Below are 366 nucleotides of genomic sequence, written 5' to 3' on the forward strand. Positions count from 1 at the left end.
CTTTCTTTCTTTCTTTCTTTCTTTCTTCTTTCTCTGTCTCTCTCTCTTTCTTTCTTTCCTTTTTTTGTGTGACAGGGTCTCATTCTGTCACCTAGGCTAAAGTGCAGTGGCATGATCACAGCTCACTGCAGCCTCAACCTCCCTGGGCTCAGGTGATCCTCCCACCTCAGCCTGTGGAGTAGCTGGGACCACAGTCACCATGCCTGGCTAATTTTTTGTATTTTTTGTAGAGATGGAGTTTCGCCGTTTTTCCCTGGCTGGTCTCAAACTCCTGAGCTCAATCAATCCATCTGCCTTGGCCTCCCAAAGTGCGGGGATTATAGACGTGAGCCACCATGCCTGGCCCTGCTGAAGTTTTTTTTTTTT

This window comes from Hylobates moloch, unplaced genomic scaffold (genome assembly GCF_009828535.3).
Source record: "Hylobates moloch isolate HMO894 unplaced genomic scaffold, HMol_V3 SCAFFOLD_7, whole genome shotgun sequence".
NCBI lineage: Eukaryota > Metazoa > Chordata > Mammalia > Primates > Hylobatidae > Hylobates > Hylobates moloch.